The sequence below is a fragment of the Podarcis raffonei genome, chromosome 14, assembly GCF_027172205.1.
Source record: "Podarcis raffonei isolate rPodRaf1 chromosome 14, rPodRaf1.pri, whole genome shotgun sequence".
Taxonomy (NCBI): domain Eukaryota; kingdom Metazoa; phylum Chordata; class Lepidosauria; order Squamata; family Lacertidae; genus Podarcis; species Podarcis raffonei.
In genome coordinates, this window is record NC_070615.1 from 23,141,758 (window position 1) to 23,168,734 (window position 26,977).

Sequence of the window (26,977 nt, forward strand, 5' to 3'; positions counted from 1 at the left end):
ATTCTGCAGGAACTGACGTCCCCCGAACTTTATTGTCACCATCCCTTTAATAAGAACCAAATCTCCATCAAGCAACCCAGTGCTTAAGTGCCACCGAGGAAAGGAGTAAGGAAAGAGGAGGGGGGCAGAAAAAAGAAATTCAATTTTAGTGGGGGATGACAGCCTTACCTTTTTGCGCTTAATTGGCCGTATTGTCTCCAAAAGTTAATTGGTTACTTAGTCCAGGTAGTTAGTAAAATGTTTAGCTGCGTCAAAAGCTCAGGCTCCCATTGTTAATGGGGCATGAAATGGAATGTTTGATACTGCAAATAAAATCAGTGATATTCAAGGCTGTTATGGTAGGTAATGCGTTGAAACTGCCATTTAATGGGTCCTGGAAGATTAGGGTAGTGTCAGCTGGAACCGCCCGGTCTCTTTCCTGACATTGTTAGTTGCCTCTTCATTTACTTAACGTCTGTCTGCACTGATTACATAGACATAAAACTCCTTGGAAAAAAACAACAGAGACACGCTCTATTAGCAGTCCAATTAGAACTATTTGCATATTACAGTTCATTTCTGCTTAAGTGAATCCCTAATACAACTTTAGGAGAGGGAGGAGGAGGAAGGGGAGAAAAAAAGAAATCTATTGTAATTTAAAGAAGAAAAAGAAGGGAGGAAGAAAGGAAGGAAGGGAAAGAAGGAAGGGAACAACCTCAGAGGTGATGGCTCTCCTCTCCTTCCCTGCTTTCCTCTCACTGGATGGGATAAAATTGTGCAGAGCACCATTCCCCCCAAAAAACCAAAACAGGTGATGGAGATGGGGAGAGGTAAGCAAATTGTCTTCGTGTCTTTGATGACACTCTAATATTGGCATTAAAAGAACTAATACTCACTTTATATGCCTGCCCACCCCCAATCCACCCACCCTAACACACAGGCAAGCTTAAGCGATACTTCGTAATGGTCTATTCTTTAAAAGGATGCGCTAGATCAACCTCAGCCGCTGCTTCCTGGAGCAAAACAGGTAATGTCTTTAGGAATGGCCCTCGTGAGGAGCCGCGCTCAATGCCGCCTGGCTTACCTAAACCATTAGCAAACAGCAGCAAATGTCCCTGATTCCCCCACTGTCCCTCAAGGAGGCGGCACGAGGGTCTTTTGGCACGCTGCATTGTTTGAAACTAACCTGGAAAGTCTTTATAGATGTGCATTTGGTAGCAATGGGCTGATTCCAGGAGTGTTGTGGGAGATGTCATGTGAGGGCCTTGGTCCCAGCATCCTTCACACTTCTGGTGATTTTTTAAAATTTTTAGTTCTAAAGAGGAAACACCATTTTCAGGGCCTCGGGGGGGAAAAGGAAACTCCCCCCTCTCCAATTCTGTTCCTGGCAGAATGTTTCATTCCATAGGACAGCTGTGCCATATGGAGTGGGTTGGAGGGATTGGGGAGGAGAGTATAACTCAATCTGAAGCAGAATATAACCAGGGGTTTAATTAAGAAGTGCATTCAGATTTGATAGATAAAGGAATAGGAATATCCCCCCCCCGCCCCGCAGGTTGGTTAGCTTGGCCCAGAGATTGGTTAGATTGGCCTAGGGCTTGCTGATCAGAAAGTCGGCAGTTCAAATCCCTGCAACGGGGTGAGCTCCCATTGCTCGGTCGCTGCTCCTGCCAACCTAGCAGTTCAAAAGCACTTCAAAGTGCAAGTAGATAAATAGGTACCACTCCAGCGGGAAGGTAAACGGCGTTTCTGTGTGCTCCTCTGGTTTGCCAGAAGCGGCTTAGTCATGCTGGCCACATGACTCGGAAGCTGTTTGAAGACAAACGCCAGCACCTCAGCCTTATAGAGCGAGATGAGTGCTGCAACTCCAGAGTTGTCCGCGACTGGACCTAATGGTCAGGGGTACCTATACCTTTACTTTAAGGCATGGGTGGTCTCATGTGATGCACTCTGGCTGCCCCTCTTTCCCAACATTGTATCACGTGCCAGAGAGGATTTCAGACACGGAGACATCTTCAATTTTACCTTCACCACTAGGGACATAGTCCTGGTTCAGTTGGTGGAATAACAGCCGGTTTGCACTAAGATTTTTGGGCTGGATGCTTAAAACCCACTTTGGATGCTATGGGCACCAACTATTTAAGTACATAGGAAACTGCCTTATATTGAGCCAGACTACTGGTCCATCAATCAGTCCATCAGTATTGTTTACCCTCATCATCATCATCATTTTTTATTTGTATGCCGCCTTTCCACAGTTAAAAAAACAATGCTCAAGGCGGCTTATAGCATAACAAGATTTACATAATTACAAAAGTCATAAACAATAAATAAGCCATATCAAAAAAATACACCTGGCTAGCAGCACCTCTCCAGGCTTTCAGACAGGGTTAGTATTGGGGACCATCTCCTTCCCTTTTTAAATAAAAATAAATAAAATTTATTGACATAAGCACATTTAAAATACAATGAAAATGATGAGTGTAACAAATAAGAATAAATATAAAAGTAGCAAAATAAAACATAGACACAGAGGGAAAGAAAGAAAAACAGAAAACAGCTGAAAATACAATGATCCGTTCTACTATCGCATATGAAAAGAAAAAGGTGCGTCAGTTCAGTTCTCAATAAACCCTGTCCACATACTTCTCTGTAGAGCAAATGGTTTAGTGGGCTATTCAGTTGAAAAACTGATACCATGTCATATAAAAATGCTCTATTTTTGATAAGCCATTCAGGACCCTCCATGTCTATGTTCTGACAGTGCAATGTCCCATACTTTTGCTAGCCACTCCTCTCAGGATGGAGGCGATTTGGACTTCCAGTAGGAAGCCACTGACAATCTACGGCAAGACACATGAACACAAGAGACCTTTTTCATGCAAATCCTCTGGTCTTCCATTGAGCTATGACTCCTCCTCTGAACAGAGGAAGCATTATTTACAACACCAAGTCAGATCATTGGTCCATCTAGCTCAGTAACGTTTACACCAACTGCATATCCTGCAAATGTCTGGGGGAAAAATGGGACATCCTGTTTTGGACGCAGTGTTCTAACACAATTTTGCTTCATAGTCCCCCCCCCAAAAAAGCACTTTTGGGGGGTCTGTGATCTTGCAAGGTGCCCCAAAACACAATTATTTGGGCGCCATGCCTGGAAAAGTGCTTATTAGGGAGGAAACCAAGGTACAAAATCACATGAGATCACAGCATACAAAATGACTGCTATTCTCCCACAAGAAAAAAATGGGAAGATGGGGTTCTGGAAAATGGTGTCCTGGATTTTGCCGTTGAGGTGTTGGAACTGACAACACCTCTCCAGGGTTTTAGGCAGGGGTCTTCCCCCATCTGACCTGGCAATGTTGCCGATTGAACTTGAGAACTTCTAAGGAAATTGTGCACTTTGCCATGGAGTCGCAGTCTTTCCCCATTACAGTGCAGGTTGGCTCATTAGGGAAAGTGAGGCACTGACCCAACAGCTTCAGTCTGTGCTAAGCCAGAGCACACCTGCCTGACTCCTCCATTGTGGGTGGAGGAACAGAAAAATGTGTGGAAAAGCATACCTTTTTTTTAAAAAAAAAAAGCCGTTTTGTGTTTTTCAGAAAAATTGGAAAAATGTGGCAGGGGAGGGGGAATGGATTGCAAAATATTTTCTTTTAGAATGATGAACAAAATGTTTAGGATGTTTTTATTCCCACAATATAGACATTGTCACAGCATGCCCATAGTAAATTCATATATCACTTAGTGTTACTCTGTTGACAAACCAGTTGTCCGAAAGGACAGTGTGAATGATTCAGGGAATTTTAGCCACCATGTAAATCCAAACTGGTCAGAGCTGAGACTTCTTGTTTTAATTGGACCTTGACTGCCATGTGAACATATTTATATTGGCTAAAATTAAACAAGCTTTATGGCAACAGCATTCTTGGAGTATTTGCTAGTACTTTTTGCACAAAATAGCAGGTCACAAGGAAACAGTATCAACATTTAGGGAGATGTTTCTTTGGATTCCCCCCCACCCACCCAGGAGCCTGTTTCTTTGGGGGATATAATAGATTACAATACAATACAATATACCACTATTCATAAAAATTAATCAGAGTGGTTTACAACAATATATACAATACATAAAACCATACCTTTAAAAAACAACAACTCAGAAATCAGTTAACTATTGTGAAATGATGTATTTTTAATTGCATACATAACTACACCAGTGTGGTGTAATGGTTAAGAAGGGTTGACTCGTAATCTGGTGAACCGGGTTCACTTCCCCGCTCCGCCACATGCAGCTGCTGGGTGACCTTGGGCTAGTCACACTTCTTTGAAGTCTCTCAGCCTCACTCACCTCACAGAGTATTTGTTGTGGGGGAGGAAGGGAAAGGAGAATGTTAGCCGCTTTGAGACTCTTTAGGGTAGTGATAAAGTGGGATATCAAATCCAAACTCTTCTTCTTCTTCTGACTCTGACTCTGACAGAATAGAAAAAGTTTTCAGCAGGTATATAAAAGTTGAAACAAGTGGAACCTGCTAATTCTGAATTGGCAGGTTATTCCACATCATTTCCCCCCTTCGATACGTACAGATAGTCAAATCCCTGGCATTTCCCCTCATTGATTAACCATCACAATGACCTTTACAGACCACCCAATAATTGGCACTATTAGCTAGCAATAAATAGATTCCATTATTCCATAGGAAATATTCCACTTTTTTATTATTCTAATTATTTGCAGAAGAGAATGCTCGTTAAAGAGCCCGACCACCTTTGATCAAAGCTATGCATATCTAAGGAACTGTGACTCTTATTATGCACAATCTCAGATGAGAAGAGGACAAGTCATAAACACAAACATTCTCACACAGCCAGGTCTCTGATGCTCCTGTTTGCCAATTACCGTAATGCTGATGACATATCTAGTTTAACGCACACCACATTAAAACCAGTCTTGCCACCCCCCCTCTTTCTCCAGCAAAATCTAATTACACCAAACCCGAGCACTCAATCAAACCTGTTATTCTGTGGCTAAACAGCCCCAGTGTTAATGCAATTTGAGGAGATCCGGGCCATGACTGGGGAATGTTATGTATTAACAATATCTAATAGGAGCTCCCGTAGGTAAATGAATATGCTAACAAGCGAGGTCGCTGCTAAATCTAATATCTTTAAGCTGTTTAATTCCAAACAGCCCCTTAATAAATCAATTGACCTGGATAGTTGATGCCCCTATCAATTATTCAAGAGGACAAATAAATATTTCAGATGATTTGATAGGAAGGCTAGCTCGGACTCACGGAAAAAGCTTTGCATTTCATTAGCCCCGTCACTGAAAGTTTTATAGGATGCTGAACAGTTGTGGTTCTCTGCAGTTAAAAGTGGAATCTCAATGGTGAGCGAAGGAAGTAGCTGCACAGACTTCAGGCCAGTGTGAGTAATAAGCCTCTAAGCCACACAGAACCAGCAGCCATGGGAGTTGAGAAGCACAAAAGATACTCAAGGCTGGGACCCTGGAATTCTGAAAGAGGCACCTTGCTCCTCTCACCACTTGCGTAGCTCTCAGGCAGAAGGAACGGTTGGTTTGTGTGCTCTCCAGCTCCACCACCAAGATAATGTCCAAAATGGTGTTTGGCCCAGCTGGACCAAGTGATCTGGGAAGTCTGTGGAAGCCCAAGTCCTTCAGACTCAGCTCCCCAACCTAAGCAACTTGTCAGACACAGGTTCTGCTCTGCAGATGTCTGAGCCTGGCCTTCCCTCCCTCTGGCTTGATGCTTTTGTTAAGGGGAGGAATTGCCTGTGTGCAGCATGGCAGCTGTCTCTCACCCTTTGGATCTGCAGCAGCAGCAATGGGGGTTGATAACCTGAACTGTGGTACCTTCTCACCTCTGCCCACCTTGACCTCTAGCTTTGGGAAATGATCTGCCTTTGCCCTCATAGGAATATGTATCCAACAGCATCAGACAATTGGTCCACCTGTCTACTCTAACTTGGCAGCGGTTCTCCTGGATCTCAGACTGAGTTCTTTCCCATCAGTTGCTGGTACCCAGTTTGTTAACTGGATATGGCAGAGATTGAACCTGGCATCTTATACCAGAACTGGGTGAATCTAGTTCCAGTCTGTACCATGTTTGCTTGTTGAGTTTACCCATAATTCTGCCTGTTTGGTTTATGCATTAGTTTAAGTATGGATATTGGTGTGCATGTACGTAAATACATAGTTTCATATGAATTAAAACTTCCAAGAATGGTGCTTTAGGAGAAACAACTGTAACATCCAAACTGTTCCATACTAGGAGGTGGTTGCAAGTTCTAGATCAGGCTTCCTCAACCTCAGCCTTCCAGATGTTTTTGGCCTACCACTCCTATGATCCCTAGCTAGCAGGACCAGTGGTCAGGGATGGTGGGAATTGTGGTCTTAAAACATCTGGAGAGTTGAGGTTGAGGAAGCCTGTTCTAGATCTTGGAACAGCATGCCGGGATTATGTGGGCATTATATTAAATTTCCCACAATGCTTCCAATGTGACATGATTACTACAGCGGTGCTCAATTTCTCTATCCTTTAAGGAATTTTCTTGAAGGTCAGTTAGATGGTTTCAAAATTAGATGGCCACTGGCAGGTGTAGACAACGCTACCAACAGGTAGATGCATACGCCCTTTGAGTGAATAAATTACAGGTGACCTTAATTTTGACCAAAAGCAGCGTCTACAGCCAATGAGTTTGTTTGTTTTTTAGTCTACATGATTTGGAGAACTTTACAGTTGCAAGTTTTGATAATATGAAGTTCAGGGGGAGGGAATGTTGAATTTACTCTTAGGTTGTCTTCTTTGGTGGGTGTGTGGGTGTGCGGGTGTGTGTGTGTGCGGGTGTGTGTGTGTGTGTGAGAGAGAGAGAGAGAGAGAGAGAGAGAGAGAGAGAGAGAGAGAGAGATTTGTATTCTAATGGCTATTGGCTGCAAACAATTATCATCTGCTTGACTGAAACCACTGTAATTAAATTACACTGGCTTGGTTACATTCATACCATCCATGGAAAGCGCTATGATGGCTTTCCCCAAATAAATTTGGGAAGCATAGTTTTTTAAAGAGTGCTAAGAGTTGTTAAGAGAGCTCTATTCGTCTCCCAGGGGTACAATCCCTAGACTGGTTTAACAAGCAATTTCTCTTTTCAGGGAACTCTGCAATTTGTAGCTCTCTGAGGGCAGACGCCTAAGAACCCCCAGCACCCTTAACAAACTCCAGCTTCTGGAAATATTTGGGGAAAGCAATGGTTGATAAAAGTGATATCAGAGTGCTTTAAAGGCATGGTGTGACTGTGGCTCTTGCCTGTTCAACAGAGGTCTTAATTTCAGCCTGGTGAATCTGAGGATCTGGGCAGCAGAGTCATCTTAGAATCATAAGAATCATCGAAATCAATTTTAATGGGTTTTGGGGACCTCTTAGACACCTCCACCCTGGGTCCAGTTTTTAGGTTACAGCTGCCCAAAGTCCCAGTCTGACAGTTATGTTACTTGCCTTTCCAGCTGATGGTTGATCATTAAGCGACTCTTGCAAATTGCTTTGGGATACCTAAGAGAGGAAAGCTCTATGCTCTAAGTGCAAAGTATAACTCTGTAAGTGCAAAAGTATTATCGTTGCATCGGGAGGAGGGGGGATCGCTGATCATAGGTAACGCTTGGCTTATTATAAAATCAATAGAGATAAAGTTATAACACAAAGAGAGAGAGAAAATGTACCTGCCATTGGAAGGAACAAAGAGGGAAGAAGGTCCCCAAGGAAGCTTCTCATTTAAGAGTGTGCAAATTTGTCTGCCTCTTTGATGGATCCATTTATGCCGGTAATAGAGATTAAAAGTCAGTGATTACTTGAATGAGCATTCGAGCTTATATTCAGAGAAGTCTGCTTCTGTGTTTCATGGGGTAAGCACCTGAACCCCCAGAACAGTGTATACAACTCACATCCTCCCTGACTGTTGGCTGTTCTGGTTTGGGCTGATGGGAGTTGGAGTTCAATAACCTCTTGAGAGACATAGCTTTGTCGCCCCAGCACTATCCTATACCAGCTTTCAGAATATGGCTCAAGGATGAGACCCCAAAACAAACCAAGGTACCTAATTAGTCAATATCAGAGATAGACGGTGCTTGGAATGAACTTGCTCAGATTGATGAAGTTCACTGAATTAGCTGAAAGAATTCTGAACTACACCTGAAAATGAACCTGAAAGTGGATGAAGCTTGCTTTGGCTTACAACTGTGAATGGTTTTAAGTTCATTTTCTTGCATGTGTTTTTTTTTAACCCTGCAGACAATTGGGGCTTTTAGCCTTTAATAGCATAATTGTTTGGGGAAATAAATCAAGCAATTCACATTCCATTGTGTGTGTGCTTTTAATGCTTTCTTAGTCTTCCTTGGTATATCTTAAATTTCTCTACAACACCTTGTAACAGTCTGAATGCTGATGCATGCTTAGGATCATTTGTATGAATTTGAATTGAGCTGTGAACTGAACTAGTTCTTTTTCTAAAGGGATGAACATGAACTGGGGTTAGTTCCTTTTTGGACACACTGAACTTAAACTAGAAATAGTTCCTTTTGAAAAGGAATTTACCATGTTCTGGATGTAGGGATATAGGTATAGACAGCTTGTTAGATTTTATGAGCTCGTCTTTCTCAACAGTAGGATTTTCTTTGCCTCTCAGATGCAATTTTAAAAAGAAGTTTGTCAAAAGAGTATTTTTGTACGGCAACAAGGGAATTTGTTCCCTGGTGTTTAATGAATGTTGAGAGGAGATTCGAGGGGACACACGCTTGCTGAGAACATAGATCTACAACAGATAAGTGCAGTACTTTGTTTGCAAAGGGATATTACACTGAAAATCCTGTTAGCAATCAGACAATTTGCTGGCTGGCTATCATCCACTCTTGCTTAGATGAAATAATGCCCACAGGCAGCAGAGGATGGTACGTTAACTTACAGAAGCCATAATGATATATTGCCCTGGCACCCCAAGATCAATAGCTCTCCCCTTTTTCTGAATACACTGGGATCTGTTGTTGCATTTACTAAGCTACCCTTATATGATTTGGGACTTAAGTTCATTTATTTGATTTAAGCATTTGTTTCTTGCATTTTTCTCTGAGCTTGAGAGAAGTCCACTCACCTTCCCTAGTGGGCGGTGTTGTGGCAGGGCAACTGGGATCTCTCAGTGATTCGGCGGAGGGGTGGAGGGATGCTGCCCTCATCGCACTGACTCCCGGCCGCATCACGCACCCAGCTGTCCAATCATCATGGCCGGGGGCATGGTCGTGAGCTGTTTAAACCATGGTGTGGCCGGGGGGCTTCCTCCTTTTGCCTCCTCACCAGACCTCCCAGCCCACATGCCCTCTTTTTATGCATTGCTTTAACCACAACCTAGCTGTAGAGAAATGTCAGCTGCCATATTAGTGGGGCCAGGTAGGAATTTTTCCACTTGGCAAATTGGCACCAGCCATTTGGTTTTCCCCTACCTTGTAGCAATCGTCACAACTTTGTAAGGTTAGGTGGTTAGGCGTTGGGTAAGCCTGGTTCATGGGAGGGGAGGCTGTTGCCTCCGCCTGCCCCTCCTCAATAATCGTATCCTGTTAAAGGGATCAGGAGTGTGGATCCTATCCAAAGCCTGGACATGGGCTAGGGCCATAGCTGTCAACTTTTCCCTTTCCTTGCGAGGAATCCTATTTGGAATAAGGGGATTTCCCTTTAAAAAAGGGAAATGTTGACAGCTATGGCTAGGGCCATGCCATGACCCCAATGGGGACCCCGTGGGGTGTCCCAATTTGATGTATGTCATAGGGCTCCCCCTACTGGTGGTTTACCCTTCATGAGATTCTCTGCAGATGGGCAGAAGTCAGGATATAGCCTGGTTTCACCCAGTGCCTAAGCCAAACCGCTCACATCTGTAACCAATAAAATTGTGGTCTATTTTATCCCATGAACCTAAATATTCATGTCCATGTGTTTACTATCTAAGGGAACTGTGGGGCCTGGGGCTTTGGCATGCAAAAATATGAAGCTGGGTAGCCATTACGTCATGAAATAGGGGGTTGCTCAAACCAGGAAGCTGACTGACTGACTTCAATCCAGTCACTATATCACAGCCTAACTTGTCTTGCAGGGTTGTTGTGACTATAATGAGATGGGGAAGAAGAAATGTGTGCAATGCTCTGAGCTCTTTCATGGATAAACAGTAATAAATTATGCATTTTTAAAAGTCCCCATTCCTCACATAGGATGCCCTGCTTTGGAAAAGTTGGTTCTGTGTTTGAAGGGGTGTCACAGGGCAGTCCTTTACTTTACTGAGTCCTCTTTTTGAAGTCTGCTTTCAAAAGAAAGAACCATAAGAAGGGAGAACAAGACCTTTGGTGTTGCCCATCAACCAGCTGCATATGGGAAGCAGATGAAGTAGGTACCGTGGTCACCTGACCACCTTCTGGTTCCCCACTATGGTGAGATGTGTTTTGATTTAAATTATAGCAAATATTTCTAAATCTGCATAGGTTTGTGTCCTCTTTTGCTCACTCTTTTTAGTGATATATTTCCTCTCTTTTTCCATTTTTTAAAAATATTTCAGGCTCCCTCTGAAGAAGACTGCTAGAGGAAGCTTGAGGGGTCCTGTAGAGCCTCTGAAGGTGCTTTCTCCCCTTCCACAATCTCTGCTGATTTTCTGTCTTTCTGCCCAACTCCTAGGGACAATTAGCTGTTGAAAGAGAGATAAGATGTGTGGAGATAAATTACTGATGGAGTTTGCCTGCGATTCCCTTCAGCTTTCTCTGATAGTCTCCAGGAGACCCTTCAGAATTTTCTGCGGTGACAGCCTGGCTCACATATCTAGAGCGCCAAGTGTAATGTGATGCTAGGGAATAAGATCATTGCATTAACATCTACGTTTTCCAAAACTTTATTTTTTAAAAGCAACCCTTAAAGACTAACTGTGACAAAAGGGAAAAGACACACAACCATATGTGGCATCACAAATGAAAGCAAATCCTGGAAGCTGCATACCCGCCAACATTTCTCTGATGAAAGTCGAGACATTCTATTTAATAACAACAGTTTTATTTATAACTGCCCATCTGACTGGGTTGCCCCAGCCATTCTGAATAGCTTCCAACATATATAAAAACATGATAAAACATGAAACATGAAACAACCTTCCTATGCAGGGCTGCCTTCAGATGTATTCTAAACATTGTATAGTTACTTGTCTCCTTGTCTCGGGGGTCACATAACTCCATAACCTCCAACATTTCTCCGGTGAAAATAGGGACGCCCTAAGGAAAAGCTGGACATTCCGAAATCAAATCAGAAACTGGGATGGCTTCTGTAAATCTGGGACTGTCCCTGGAAAATGGAATCACTTGGAAAGTCTGGAAATTCACTGTGCTAGCTTCCTGGCAAGTGCATCACTCTTGCTTACCAGGAGGGAGTGGGGATTGGATGTGATGGTTAGGGCTCTGCAAACAGACTGGCAGGAAAGCCAGATTGGCTCCACCCATGCATTTGAATCACAATCACCTCCCTGCCATTTCACCTCTCCAAGTAAGCAACAGCAACCCACCTGCTAGGATTCTAAAATAGTGCCTCTGCCCTATTCGGTGACCTGCTTCTGCTTCTAACCGCTCAGACTATTTGTCCAAATATCCCAGTATTAACTTCTCAGATTGACAGTGGATCTCTAGGGTCTTTCACATTGGCTGATCATTTTGTCAACGGAGAAGCAGGAGTGGAACTTTGGCTCTTCTGCATACAGGTGGCCAACTCTCTCCTTCCCTTGACCATCAGCCATGCTGGCCAGGGATCATGGGAGTTGGAGTCCAGCAACATCAGGTGTGCCTGAGACCGCCCATCCCTGAATTACCTCTTTAAAGGGGAATCCCAGCACTTTGAACTGGACCTGGAAATGGATTGGGTGGGAGCCAGAACTGATGGCGAAACCACTAAGTGATGTGAATATGCCCGCATCCACACTGCACGGTACCACACACATTTAAACAGTTGTGGCTTTCCCCAAATAATTCTGGGGGCTGGAGTTTGTTAAGAATGCTGAGAGACATTAGGTGACTCCTGTTGCCCTCACATAACTACAATTCCCAGAGTTCCCAAAGAAGAGTTCCCAAACAACTCTGAAATTTTAGCTCTGTGGGAAAATTAAGAGTCTCCTGGCAACTCTTAGCAAGTTACATTTCCTAGGATTCTTTATAGGGAGATATTACAGTTTAAATGGATATGAAGCTGCTTTAAATGAATAGTGCAGTTGGGGCCTATATCTCCCAGACCCTCAAAATAATCTTGCTACCCCTTTTCAGACCACCTTAAGTTTCCAGGCAGCCCTGTGTATAAACTGATTAAAAGAAAAACTGTGATTTCAGTCAAGGAAAACAACACCACCCCAAACCTGCTCAGAGTAGTATGGGCAGATACAAGTTACTGATGTCTTTCATTATACACCAGTTTAACTCATACCTAAAATTGGTAAACATCTTGCAGATTCATGGCTATATGTGTAAGATTGGGATTAAGTTGCTGGGCTTTAAAAGAAGAAGAAGAAGAAGAAGTGCTGTGCCCTTTAAGATGTAAATCTATTGAAATCCAGACCTAGTGAGTGCCGGGGTCACTCTGCTTATTACTTTATGACATTTCCAGATGAAAGGTGCATTGGGGGCTCACATTAATTTGCTTTATGTTTGACTAGAAATGCTTCCCATCGCTATTAGAGCACATTCCACTCTCTCTTCATTTTGGAAGGCTTGTCAGTCATTTGAGAATGATATGCCCTGCGTCTGGGATGAATAAGCCCATCATATATTAGACGCAGCCCTGTTCTCAGGAGGAAAGGAGGCAGAGGGAGAAGAAACAATGCAGGGATGGTGTTGAGGAAGCAGAAATAGCCTCTTCCAAGTCCAGAATTTGCTCCTGTTAGTGGAAGTGATTCCTCTGCCTCCCCACCTAAAGGACCTCTTTCTAGAAGTCCATCTCTTCATGCTCCCAAGTAGGGAGGGAGAAATCTGATATCGATTGCCTTGTAATGAGAAGCCACCTGATTCACACTTCTCAATCTAATGTGTGAACCAAAAACAAATCCATCCATTGAGATTCACACTTCTTTTATTATTATTATCAATTTTTTACTTGCAAATTTAGCAGAGAAAAGGAAGGAGGAAAAAGTGGAAGAATTAAAAAGATTAAAATAAGGGGGAAGAAACAATATATAAAGAACAGTAACAATAATGAAAGAAACATCTCAGTTCACATTACGGATACAACAACCATCAGGACACACATTTTAAGTTGAACATAGAATTTAATATAAACCCTCCAGATGCCCTCTATGTATCCAGAACAAATTGACATCTACATGAAATATACTCAGCTGTAGCTGGAACCATGATGTCCTCAGATGGTTGTGTAATGGATGTAGTGGTCAGCCTTCTTGGCTTCCTGTGCTTTATTTAATCTGACAGGTAAAACATCCCGTGAGACTTTTTCAGATCAGGAAGCCTGGGCCGCCTGGGAGACTGAACAGTGTTTAAGAATGCATAATGAAAAGAAAAGCACGCATACCACCCTTGGTCATTGAGCAAGGATAAGATAGTTCAACTTGCACACCCACCAAAATGCTGACAGAATTCAAAAGCATCCTGCAAATGGGACAGAAGAACAGAAGTCTCTTTTGCAGGGAAAGGAAAAGTTTTTTTTTGGGGGGGGATGAAGGACAGGTTTGGGCACAGCACTAATCTGTTGCAATGACAGCAGATCAGCTCTTCTTCCAAGGAAGAGCTGGAAAGTGATGATTCCTGCCGACATGAAAGTATCCCTGGGAAGATGTCATCTAATGATAGAGAGGGAGTAAAGATCCAAATTGCAAAGTTTCCTCTTTTAAAGAACGTACTCTTTAAGAAGCTGTTTTACCCCGTAAGCTTCTATGGGTTGCAGTACACATGGATCATCTACAACAGGGAGTGTTAAAGAATTTTAAACTATAAATCAGAACCTGGATTTTCACCTTTTCTACAAGGGTACATTTTTTGCAGATGGATGCCAGCCGGGTGTCAAAAACTGCCATTATAGAAAAAGTAACCTGAGGATTTATTTTTGCAAGTTCAATAGGGTTTTTCAATTTTTGTGCTAATTTTGCCCCAGAACAATTATTTATGTATACTGTAGCCCATCAGATCTGCTGCTGTTATGCCAATTTTTTATTATGATGTGTCAATATTTTAAGGTTTTTTTAAAAAATAACATTCATCACCAGAGCTGTATACTTCACGCTGTACCGGCACGCATTAATATATGCATTTCTATTTTGATATGTGTGTATCATACCCATATGTTTCAATTTCCACATTGATTGTGTGTGTGTGTGTGTTCAAAAGCATAAACAACATTTCCTAGAAACTGATGAAGGATGCTTAATTTATATGTTGCACCTAACATGGCCCAGGCAATGACTCTTATGACAAGGTGTCAGAGAATCTGTTAAATTCAGCCTTGGGCACCCACGAAACTCACCTACCATGTCAGCTCCCTACTTATCACAGGTGTGTGAAGGAAGCTGCAAGGTGCAGTGTGAAGCTGGCTTCTTGGGAAAGTGAAGAGTCCCTTTAAATTGGCATTCCTTCCAAAACACTGAATGGGAAAAGTCTGCCACTGGCTGCAATTCCCATTCAGGAGCTTCCTGGTTGAGGAGATTGGTCAGAGCCTAGTGTGAGATTGCTGCTAATCTTCCTTGCTTCTTCTTTGCAGCCCACTCTTTCTTATATGGGGCAGGGAATTTCATGCTGACTAATCTTTCAGTTTCTCCTGGTTTCTCATCTTTCCAATCTTAAATTCATTCCCCACATTTGCACATTTTTTAAAAAAGTCTCCATTTAAATTCATCAGCATTTAAGTGCAAATTTCTCCAAATGTACACATTTTTGTATTCAATCTTGCCATGTTTTTTCAAGCATTTCCCCTTAATACAGTGCTTTTTTTGTGTACAGGATTTTCACTAACATGTGCATTTTTATGTAGCGTATACCCTAGTATACTTACACTAGGGTTGCCAGATTTCTTTCAAAGAATCCGGCAACACTTTTTAAAAAAAAAAGAAAACAAAGTTATTAAAAATGTTTATATATATATATATATATATATATATATATATATATATATATATATGTAATATCTTCCCTTCTGTAGTCTCCTCTGTCGTGCAGCACTCCTCTGGGCCCTAGCCTGCTCTCTTGGAGTCACCATGGAGTAGGCTCAGGTCGGGCCTGGGCTCGGCCACTTGTCCTTGCCCTCCCGGTGCTCTCTTACCTTTCCTCAGTGGCGGCAGCAAGGTCAGGGCTCCCCTCTTTTTTCTCCTTCCTCTTTCTCTCTTCTTTTTTCCTTTTCCTTCTCCTCTCCTCCTTCTCCCTGCATTGGCTCCAGGGGTTTTACTCGCCCCGGAGCACTGCTGGGCAGTCGGCTGGGGGGCCAGGCGCTCTCACTCCCGGCTCAATTTGGGTCATGGGGGGTCAGTGGTTTCCCCAGTTGATGCCCTGGGCACCCCCAGTTTCCCCACGGCAGTGGCAGTGGCAGTCTCAGCAGCCCGGAGCCAGCCTAGTAGCGCAGTTGGCTCTGGCTGACTTCAGGAGCTGCTCGCTGCCATGGCGCCCACCATTTTGCCTCGCCAGATGTCCCCATATGATGTGTATTGTGCTGTTGAACCAATCACGCAACATTCATTCCCTGCTAATAAATCTACAACACTTAAAATATAAATCCGGGGACATTAAATGAAATCTGGGGACATTCCAGGGACGGATTTTGTCTGGGGTCAGATTTGTAAATCCGGTGACTGTCCCCAGGAAACGGGGACATCTGGTAACCATAACTTACACAGTACTTGGCTGAGGAACTACATTGCAAAATTCAGAGCAGTGTAAGTTTCAGTGGATAGTTGTGTTTAGTTCACATATTGTTTTGGAATCCGCAAATTAAGTAGGTTCATCTTCAAATACAGATTGAGCTGAATTTCCTTCCCATTTCTTACTGAGGCCACAAGCCTGTGATGCTGCCACTTTCCCTATAATTCCATGCTCAACTGTGTTTGCATCCTGTTGGATTGGCTGGAGCAAGGAAATATGGTCCCACCACGAAACCTCACACTATACATTATTTTCAGGCTATGAATCAGGCACACACCCCCTCTCAAGAAAATCTGCATTATCAGTTTGGAAATTAATGAATTTCTTGATAACATTCATTAATTACACTTGTTGACAAGACATCAGAGTTCCTTCTTTTTCCCTTTTTCCTCCCACCCCCGCTTGCTAATTCCATCTCTTCCTCTCTTCTCAATTAAACATATGAAAGCGTGCCCCTCCCCATACAGAAAGCAGCTTTTAGATTAATCATATTATCTTAAGGTTCTGAATCTCGGTGCCTGCATGACCTTTCTTCCGTTAGAATCCATTATCTTAAACTATCACAATAATCCTGGCTTTAGGGAGGAGGAGAGGAAAGCAGGAATCAAACCTAATAGATGGCAAATAAGATTAATGCATGATCTAAGTACCGATTACACTTGGGTCTGCCCTTGAACACCCAGGTGTAACCTTGAAATTCACATCCACTAAAGATGCCGCAATTAGATTGAAAGTCCCAGAAGACCTCAAAGGGCAGCTGGCCAAACTCCCCCCTCCCAAACACACATACTACACACTACTCCCCAGTGAGCTACCTCTGACTATAGCTTGTGGGATTTTATTTTTGACAATACAACTCTCTCCACGTTTATACATCGAACTCTTAAACCTTTTCTGCTTGCAGATTGTTTTCCTTTTAAAAAACAAAACAAGCATTATTTCCAGATCCTTCCTTTTTCGTTCATTTGCAAGGAACGGCCAGCCAAGGGGCTCTGTGAACTTTAGCAGGGACCTCACAAGAGGAGAAAGTTGTTTTCAGAACCCATTCTAACTCTAGCATAGAAAACAGAGATATTTTCTTTAGAGGCTGACACATGGTCCAAGCAAAAAAAAAAAATGTTCCATGTGCTTTATCTTCCAAGGTCCTTGTTTTCAGAGCTGGATACCCTGAGCCCTGAGAGAAGAGCTCTGTGATAAGCAAGTTTTTGGCATGAGCAAACCTCAATGCTATGTGTGAGGTATGTTCCAGGAAGACTGCTAGTGAGATCTGCATGACCTCCACTCCCCAAAAGCCCCAGATATAGTCCTGCAGGGTTCTGACATTGCTTGAAATCTTTGTTGTTGTTTAGTCGTGTCCGACTCTTCATGACCCCATGGACCAGAGCACGCCAGGCACTCCTGTCTTCCACTGCCTCCTGCAGTTTGGTCAAACTCATGCTGGTAGCTTCGAGAACACTGTCCAACCATCTCATTCTCTGTCGTCCCCTTCTCCGTGTGCCCTCCATCTTTCCCAACATCAGAGTCTTTTCCAGGGAGTCTTCTCTTCTCATGAAGTGGCCAAAGTATTGGAGCCTCAGCTTCACGGATCACCCTTCATGGATCACTGCCTTGCCGTGGTGAAGGGGCTTGAATAACTCAAAGAAGCTATGAACTATGCCGAGCAGGGCACCCAAGATGGACAGGTCAGAGTGGAGAGTTTTGACCAAACGTGATCCACCTGGAGGAGGAACCGGCAAGCCACTCCAGTATCCCTGCCAAGAAAACGCCATGGACAAAGAGCTCACTGGAAGGACAGATCATGAAGCTGAGGCTTGAAATCTTAGAGGGTGAGATTAAGGGCCAAACAAGCATACCAGAACAATCACCCTCTTCCCATTATAGCCAACGGCGACTTGAGATCAGAAGGTTGAGCAGTTCAAAATGCCTAATAATCCCAATTCCCAGTAATAGTGGTAACAATCCTTTGCATTTGGGGTGTCCTTGTAAAGTTCAAAGCACTTTAAATCTTTTGCCTTATTTGCAGACCTTAGAACAGGTCAGTATTATTATTGCCTTGTAAGGAAGTTGAGGCTGATGTAGCCTCAAGCCTCATCCACACCACATATTTAAAACACTGTTAAGCCACTTTAACAGTTGTGGCTTCCTCACAAATAATCCTGGGGACTGTTGCTTGTTTAAAGTGCTGGGAGTTGTTAGGAAAGCCCTATTCCACTCTCAGAACTACAGTTCCCAGAGTTCCTTTGTTAAACCACTCCAGGAATTGTAACTCAGTGAGGGAATAGGGGTTCACTAACAACTCTCATTGTCCTCGATGAAGTACTATTCCTAGGATTCATGATGTTGAAAGTGGTATCATAGTGCTTTAAATGTGTAATGCAGATGGGATTTAAGTTAGTAGCTATCACCCCATTTCCATGTTTTGGTAATCTGACATTTTTGTTGCAAATTTCTGGGTGCATCAGCCTTTTGGAGACGTCATCTCCAAGGTTTTGCTTTTCTTTACTTTTTGAAATACAAAGTATGTGTGTGGAGTCATGTTAGCTTTTTTGTTTCTAGTATTCCAGGTAACAATTCCTGATTTGGAATGACTCTAAAGACTGCAGGGGGGGCATGTCTAATTTATTGTTTCATTTGTATCTTCTTCAGCAAGGTAAATTAATTCTGATTTGCACAACTGAACTAGTACCAAAGTAGTATCCTGGTGCTTTAAATGTACAGTAGTACCTTGGTTTACAAACTTAATCCATTCTGGAAGTCCATTCTTAAACAAAAGCCTTTCTTAAACTGAGGCGCGCTTTCCCTAATGAGGCCTCCTGCTGCCAGTGCCCTTCCACCATTCGGATTCCATTCTTAGGCTGAGCTATAGTTCTCAAACCGGGACACTATTTCTGGTTTTGCGGAGTTTGTAAACCGAATAGTTCTTAAACAGGACTGTTCTTAAACCGAGGTACCACTGAATGGTGTTGAAATGGCCCAAGGCAAGGGAACCTGGTGCCCTACAGATATTTTGAACTACAACTCCCAGCATCCCTTGCCATTTGTCATGCTGGTTGGAGAAGATGGTAGATGGAGTCCGATGACATCTGAAGGGCAGCACTTTCCGCACCTCCTGTCCAATGGTAAAGGAAGAGAGCAGCTGAGGCATTTCACAGCGACATGGAGGAAGTTAAAGCCCCCTCCTTTGTCTGAATTCTTGTTACCCTGGGAGAGAGTCAGGCTGCATTCACATGGCAGTTTGCTCCATTTGCCTTATGTTTCCCTAACTGTTAATTTCCATTTTATATTTCAGTTCTGGAAATCTAGTGGAAATTTAGCGCTCATATCTATGTTAATTGGTTCCAGAAATAATATGTTTGCAATATGTTTACTCCCACAATCATGGGAGTAAAGCGATGAGATGAAATTTTGGGTGGTATCTTGGCACACGATTCTTTTCTAGAATCTTAGAATTGTAGAGTCAGAAGGGAGCATGAGGGTCATCTAGTCCAACCCCCTGCAATGCAGGAATCTTTTGCCGAACGTGGGGCTTGAACCCACGACCCTGAGATTAAGAGTCTCCTACTGCTTTCTATAGGGGAATCGTGGGAAAACAGAATCAGGCATGTGCAGAAAGGGTGGGAGAGTAGCCTTGTTGTCCAATGACATTTGTTGTTGTGTCACGCCACTCCCCATTGGTGCAAATTTTTTTTAGTGTGTCACACTGTTACATCAGTTAAAATGCCACAGTTCAATAAAAAACCAGTACTGTAGCATGAAAATAATGTTAGGAAATGGGACAGAATTATACTCAGCTTTGTACTCAGGAAAACTAACACAATATGTGTCATGTCTGAATACATCCTCAGTGAGTTGAGCCAATTGGTTGTTTTTACATTTGACAATATGTCCCTGGTTTAAAATTCATTGCCAATCGGGAATGCCTGCATGCCTTGAAAAGGCAGAGAAGAACTTCCTGTCCCATTGCACACTGTCATTCTGAGCAGAAGAGAGGGGAAGGGTTGGTCAACTGCTCCCAGTAATGGCAAGGCAGGGGACATCTGGGAATGTGGGGGGAGCGCCAACAAACTCCTTGTCTTCTGCCCACAGAGAGTTAACACACACACACGGGGACACACACACACATGAGAGAGAGAGAGAGAGAGAGAGAGAGAGAGAGAGAGAGAGAGAGAGGGGCAGCCTCATGCCATTAAGTCAGAGAGAGTAATGAAATTTCATTTAATTTGTCAGGAAGAAAGTGCTAATGTTAAAAGGCATTTAATAAAGGGGGGATTCTTTGAAAGGAAGCCTTTAAGTAATTACTTCGAGTGTCTTAGGCCTACTCGCAAGAATATTTACATTAGTGCCTCGCAGTGCCAAAGTGTAATTCAATTAGTGCTGCATTTACATTCTATCCTTTCCTTTCTTTCTGCTTTTTTAAAAAGAAATATGATCATATATATATCTAATCAAATCAGGTGCTCATCTTTCTGGGGATTTTTATTTTTTATTTTTTAAAAAGAAACATTTCCACTGAGAGGACTGCTAAGTACTTTGACCATTTAGGAGTAAGCACACAAACAGATGTATACATATAGATAAAATAGATAGCCCACATTATATATAGGGGTATGTATATCATCTAGACATACATGCATAATGTGTGTGTGTGTAAATGTATATGATAACAATAAGATGTGTTTCGGTTCACGTACAATTTTGGAATGTGATAATTTCATACGTTTGTCTTTCGATACGAATTGGATCACATTTCTCTCCCATCTCTAATTGTGAGTAATCCTCACTGAACTTATTCCTGAGTAGACATGCATAGGATTGACATGTTAGTGCTGCTCTGCTTGGCAGTTGTCCAGCGTCTGCTTGCTTGCAGAGCTGATTGGCTGACACACACAAACCCCCGCACCCTACACACATTGACAAACAGGAATTATTATTATTATTATTATTATTATTATTATTATTATTATTATTATACCCCACCCATCTGACTTGGTTGCCCCAGCCACTCTGGGTGCTTCCAGCACATATAAAAACATCGTAAAACATTACACCTTAAAAAGCTTCCCTATACAGGGCTGACGTTTCCTAAATGTTATATAATTACCCATCTCCTTAACATCTGATGGGATTCCACAGGGTGGGTGCCACTACTGAGAAGGCCCTCTGCCTGGTAAGCTGTGCAAAGGGAATAAAAGGCATTTCTGAAAATGCTAAGATTTGGAAGAATTCTCAAGAAGGAGACATCTGCCACAGAAAGAATGCAAAGGGTTTAAAAAAAAATGGCAAAGCAAAGGTGTGCAAGGGATCATGGTATGTATATATATTTACTTGATTATTTTAAGGGACTCTTCATATCCTGTTGTTTAATGAGTCTTCTGGAAGCTTACAAAAAGAAAAAGAAAAACCACTGTAAAAACTGATTTAAAAACAAAATGCATCCAAATTACCCAATTTACAACAGCAGCATAAAAGGAGAAATAAAATAGAATCATAGAACTGTCAAGTTGGAAGGGACCCCAATAGTAGCAATTTTGGGTTGTATCCAGCTAGGTCATTGTGTGAGTGGAACAACTTCTGCTCATGCAATAGAAACTCTCTTCCCTCCCTCTCCCCGCCCCTCCAGCTTCAATATCTGCTCTGGGGTTTCCGCTCAACCCATTGGTGCAGTTTCTGGGGTGGTGAAGGAGCTCGCAAGGGTAGAAGAAGGAGGAAAAGTTCTTCTGGGCAACTAGTTGACTGTTTGGGACTATGCTGTGCTTGGCAGACTGGAGCTGTCTAGATATGGGGAGAGGAGCCTCTGACCTTCCAGATGTCGACTCCAACTTCCATCAGCAATAGCCAGCAATGCCAATGGTCAGGGATGATGGGAGTTCTAGTTCAGCAACATCAGTTTAGGCACGCCTGCTCTGGGGCCTTATGCACAAATCATGAACTGTGTGTGGAATCATGTACTCAAACAATTCGACAGCCAGATGTGTGGAAATGTAACATTCCAAAAACCCCAAACACCTGGTTTCCCCTTGTTCAGGAGGGCTGAGGCAATGAACTCAGTCTCCCAGCATGCACCTGCTCCTCAGCAAACAACCACTCAACAATTTTCAAGCCTTTTATTTATTTATTTTAGTTGTCTATGCATGCTCTGTTGAATCAGAGCCAGAATTGGAGCCATAGTTAAGAATTTCTAAGTCCTGTTAAGCCAAGTTAATGTTAATAGCTGAATTATGCACATGTTAAGCCTTCTCCCAGGGCTTGAGTATGCCTCAACTTCTGCTGTTCCTATATGGAAGAACTATTAATTTTGACCGGGGAAATTTAAGCTGCCTCGTAGTTATTATGGAACCCCCTTTAGTGCCACATTCCCAAAATCACAAAATGGAAAAGGACAGAAATCTCTACTGTAGGCCTCTGAACGTCAGCTGCTGGGAATCGCAAGTGCGGAGTGTGCTGTTGTGCACAGGTCCTGCTTCTGTTCTTCCCATAGGCATCTAATCTAACCACTGTGAGAGCAACACAGTCTATTGGCCTGATGTAGTATGTTCTTAGACATTCTGGGATCCAATCAGAAGCTGGGATGACCTCTGTAATTCCAGGATGTCCCCCTTAAATTGGGACAGTTGAGGGGGTATGTCCTTGGTGGGTGAAAATCACTATTTGAGGACAAGCTTCCCTGAAAGATAGCTTGCCCACCAGTACCAGCATATCCCAGGATGCACTGTCTATTCCATGCAAGAATGAAGACCTCTAGGCCTTTCAGATGCTCCATTTGGGCCAGCTGTACATCCTTGAACATGCCCCAGCAGCTTCTGCCATGGCACAAAGGGACCATAGTAGACATCCAGGTGTTCTTCAGCAGGTAAGTGGCTGTGGAAAGGGTTCCTTAAAATTAAGCTTTTGTTAAATCACGGCTGTAGAAGAAGGTTGGGTTGTGGTGGCTGTAGGAATAACAGTGAACGTGATTGAGGGAGCAACGATGTCCTGCTATCATCCCTTCTCCAGCGCTTTTAAATACTGTTGTCTGTCTCCAGCATAAACTGAAAGAAAAGCAAAAGGCTCAGCATGGATTATCCCTAGAGACAATTCTCTTTGCTGCAAATAATTATTAAGATTGGGACGGCAGTCCTCACTGTCTCTCATCAAAGTAAAAATTCAGGTAAGTAACAACACAGGTGGAAATGAAAAGCAAACTTAATGGTTAAGCGGTAAAAAAGAAAGGCACTGGACAATAGATCAGTAGATAGCAGCTGAAGATGTATTACAATGGTACCTCGGGTTACATACACTTCAGGTTACAGACTCTGCTAACCCAGAAATAGTACCTTGGGTTAAGAACTTTGCTTCAGGATAAGAACAGAAATCGTGCTCCGGTGGCGCGGCAGCAGCAGGAGGCCCCATTAGCTAAAGTGGTGCTTCAGGTTAAGGACAGTTTCAGGTCAAGAACGGACCCCTGGAATGAATTAAGTACTTAACCAGAGGTACCACTGTATTAGGAAGACAAACCGATTAGCATAGCCCCCAACATTCCTCAAATGAAAATAGGGACATTTCTCACTCCCCCGCCCATTCTTGTGTGCCCCTACTGTGGGATGTGAAACACAAGAGCAGTCAAGTACAACATTCCTAGAGTGAACATGTTTACACATGGAGAGGAATGTTTGCTCAGCCAGCAGGTAAACTTCCTGTTTCCTTCTGGGCTGAAACAGACTTCCTCTGCATGTGACTAGAGGTGGGCGTGGCCTCACCTGTGCAGGTAACAACAATGCAGACTCACTTTACTGAAGAGTGTGCCTATATGATGCACATCTGCAAATCCATGTTTATTATATCTGTGCACAGAAACACGCCCAGAACATGTGAAGTGACCTTGAAGAAGAAAGACCTACAGAATATGAATAATGGTACCTATATGGTGGCAAGATTGACTTAACTGTTTTACAGCCAGAGAAATTGTCTCGTCAGCTCTGGGCCTAATGGAATCCTCTTAAAAGATCCAGGTTTGAAAACTGCTGACCACTCATCAACTCCTTTTTGTTTTAACTAGGAAAGAAAAAGAACGGAGAGACTTTCAGATCTATTATGTCCAGTCCAAGGCACCGGGATACAATCTGGGAAGGTCAACCATTCTGGAGAAAGCATCCTTGACATATTTCCCAAATGATGCAGCCCCTTATCTATGAATGGTGCCCATGTAGCTAGAAGTGTAATTTAATGGATGAATCAAGTGACAGGGGGCTGATCACATGGGTGTCTCCCATGAAACTGGCATGTTCTCTCCCCCAGCAAAGTGCCAATTCAACAGGAAAGTTCAGTGTGCTGTTATTATTAATTTATTCCCCACCCTTTACCACGGGCATAGTCAGGATTTTTGTTGGGGGGGGGAGAGAACTTTGTTGGGGGGGAGCAGAACCAATGTGATTGGTCAGTTGGTTAAGTATTTCTATTGTTTTACTTGATCTGGGAGGGGCAGCTGTCCCCTGCCCCTCCCCGACTACACCCATGCCCTTTACCCTAAGGTCCCAGGGGAAAATAACAACAAATAAAACATAATGTTAAAAACCAAGTATTATGTGGTACCTCCAAGAATTTCAGTTCTGTGCATAGCATCTGCAGATTGAAGTGGTCGAGTGGACATATATGTGGTATATTGCAGGTACACTGGTCCCAAGTTGTTAAGGAACTTAGAATGCAACAACTGATTGGCTTGCAGGAGAAGACCAGCCAGGCTCCAGGAAGAAGTTAATCAGCCTATTAGGCTGGTAGGATCATAGAATGCAACAACTGATTGGCCTGCAGGAAAAAACCAATCAGGCTCCAGGAGGGAAGCAGAATCAGCCAATCAGATGGGAGTCATTGGGTAAATAATGTATATAAAAGCCTGAGGTTTAGGGGGCAATTCAATCACTGTTTTGCAAGCTGCAATAAAGAGCATGAAATCACTACAGGACTCCGAGTATGCTTCAGTAAGGGAAGCCCCACATAGAGTGCATTGCAGTAGACGCTAACAGGTCCCAGTCAATGCAGATAACCCCCACAGGATGTCATGCAGGCAAGGAAGTGGGCCTTCTCCGCTGCCCCCTCTGTCACACAGTAGGCACAATGATTTTTTATTGGTGGTACAGTGAATATTTAGCCCCTTGTCCCCTAACCATCGTCTAGCCTAGTCAAATAGGCACAAGTGGTATAGTCCAACACAGTGGTGTGATTTTATTTTTAAAAAACTAGACAACATGGATATGGATCTGCTGTTTTGTGGGGGGGGTGTTTTTTGTTTTGCATTGTGCTGGCATAACTGAAACTGCAGCACAGTCAGAAAACTTTGTTTGATTGTTTTAGCAACAACAACAAAAACTCTTCACCAGAACACTTACGGTCTTTTAGAGCTATAAAGGTACTAATGGTTTCTGAGGCAATTAAAAGAAAAGAAAAGAAAAAGATCTGGTGTTACTTATCACTAAACCTCTGGCAAGGGAAGTGACTGATCTTCCAAATTCCTGTTTTGGAGCACTGTTGTTGTTTTTTTTAAAAAAAAAAACACACCCACACACTTTCTCTCTCACACACAAAATCAGACGGAATGATTTGTTAGGACGTGGTTAAACCTATTAATACCCTGGGTTCTATTTGTTTTACAGCCCGTGGTGCACAAACATCATGAAAGGTTATCTTTGACATGGTTTTAGCTATTATTTTCTCCCAGTGAAATGGTATTTCTTGAGGAAAAAGAAGAAGAAGAGGTCTTCCGAACAAAATAACGATAAATCCTGATTTAGATACATAAAGCTGCCATTGATATCACATAATATCTGTGTTCTTTCTCACTCGATACCGGCATTTTCAAGATAAATGGTAAAACTGAGCTGGAAATCCATCTGGCCGACTGCCTCGTCTAATGAATAACCCCACTTTGGCTCCTGCAATGTAAGCAGAAAGAGTCCTCTCCTAGCTGCTTTCGTCTGTCATGAATCTACAAGACAGCCGACATAATATCTAGGCGACAACACCGTGCTAACAGAGCGGCGACTTCCATTTTCTTTGCTTTCTATTGATTTTCACTTAATAACTGGCGAAATACTAAACGTCCGCCCTGAGTACCTAATAAATCCTGCCTGAGCTTTTTATTGAGGAGAATTTAATAAAAACAACCATTGCATCGGAGGGATTTTTCTTCTGGACAGAACATGGCAAGAGGTGGGTGACGAAGGCAGGACATTGGGGGAAAGGAAAGACATGTGAATTTCTGTTTTTGAGGGACTCCTCTGTCCCTCTAGAGCGGGGACAGGAATATTGTGGCCCACCAGATGTTGTTAAACTACAACTCCAGCATCCTTGATCATTGGCCATGTTGGCTGGGGTTGATGTTGGAATCCAACAACATGTGGAAGGTCACAAGTTCCTTTAGAACACGACCGAGGAACCTCAGGCATGAGAACCAAAAGTGTGCCTCCAGATCTCTCTTTCTGACCCCTGAGATTCTTCTTAGGCCACCTCCTCTCAAGGTCACATCACTTACCAGCCTGACTTTGCATTCTCCTTGAGTGTTCTGGCTTGTCTGGGGTGTATCTCATGCTTGTCCAGATAGAGAGGTGTGTGAGAGTGTAGATAGAAACTAGCTGACTGTTATTGTTGTTGTTTAGTCGTTTAGTCGTGTCCGACTCTTCGTGATCCCATGGACCAGAGCACGCCAGGCACTCCTGTCTTCCACTGCCTCCCGCAGTTTGGTCAGACTCATGTTTGTAGCTTCGAGAACACTGTCCAACCATCTCATCCTCTGTCGTCCCCTTCTCCTTGTGCCCTCAATCTTTCCCAACATCAGGGTCTTTTCCAGGGAGTCTTCTCTTCTCATGAGGTGGCCAAAGTATTGGAGCCTCAGCTTCACGATCTGTCCTTCCAGTGAGCACTCAGGGCTAATTTCCTTAAGAATGGATGCGTTTGATCTTCTTGCAGTCCATGGGACTCTCAAGAGTCTCCTCCAGCACCATAATTCAAAAGCATCAAATTCACATCTGTTGCCCTGGTTATTTTCTTCTGGCACTGCCCACCACTGTAGTCCTTGGAATGTTGCTGTTTTAGAGGGGT